The sequence below is a fragment of the Equus asinus genome, chromosome 12, assembly GCF_041296235.1.
Source record: "Equus asinus isolate D_3611 breed Donkey chromosome 12, EquAss-T2T_v2, whole genome shotgun sequence".
Classification (NCBI taxonomy): domain Eukaryota; kingdom Metazoa; phylum Chordata; class Mammalia; order Perissodactyla; family Equidae; genus Equus; species Equus asinus.
The window spans coordinates 64,604,777-64,605,697 of NC_091801.1; positions in this window are offsets into that span (position 1 = coordinate 64,604,777).

A 921-nucleotide genomic window follows, 5' to 3' on the forward strand; every position below is an offset into this window, starting at 1 on the left:
ACCTTGGGCGGGAGCGGTGGGGGGTGAGAAATGCTCCGGGGTTAACGCTTTCAATGCCAGGGAGGCAAGAATCGCCAGGAGAGGTGGGGACTTGGGGGGTGGGGCGAGGATGTCTGGCCCATGGGAGGGGAAAAAAAAAAAAAAAAGCAACTGGGCTGCGGAACAAGGCGGCTGCTGTCTCCGCGCGGCTCTGAGGTTTCCCAGCCCCTTCCCGCCAGCGGCCGGCCTCCTGGCAGCCGCGACCGGCGGTGGGAGGGCTGGGCGCACGCTGGGCAGCCGCTGCGCCCGGCTCCTCCACCCTGAGCGTCCGGGCGCAGCCTGGAGTGCGTCCCAGACACTTTATACCCCTCTGCCCCCTTCTCTGCAGATTCTGAGAGCTCGAGTAACAAGCCTTCTCATTTATGCAGGGCATTGTCTCAGAGCGCTTTACGGGGAGCACTTTGCAATCATTAATCTCCAAGGTTACACAGACTCTGTAGAAGTAGGACCTTCTCTAACTTTTGGCTGTTTGGTTCAAAAGCCCGTGCTTTTTCCCATTCACGTCTTGTTGTCTGGGAGAGTTAGCGCCAGAGAGAATCAGCAGAGGAAAAACTGAAAACCTTGTAGGCTGTCGGAAACTTTGGCCGCTGTTTTCTTTACCAACACCATCGTCATCAAAGGACGATTGGTACCTTAGTGTCCTACATACTGAACTCCTGGAACCACTGCCCCCAAGCTGCTGACTAAAGTTTGGTGCTTTGCATAAAGGGTTCTTGCTTTCCCCATCCACTCCCGCGAGTCTGAAAGTTGGACCCGATTACTTCTGAAGTCTAGTCCCATTCCGAGGTCGTGCAGTTCACCACTTAGTTCTCCGAACTCTCTGCTTACAGATGCTGAAAAGGTCACTGCGGAGCCAGCTTCTCTATTAGGGCCAAGTGTTTG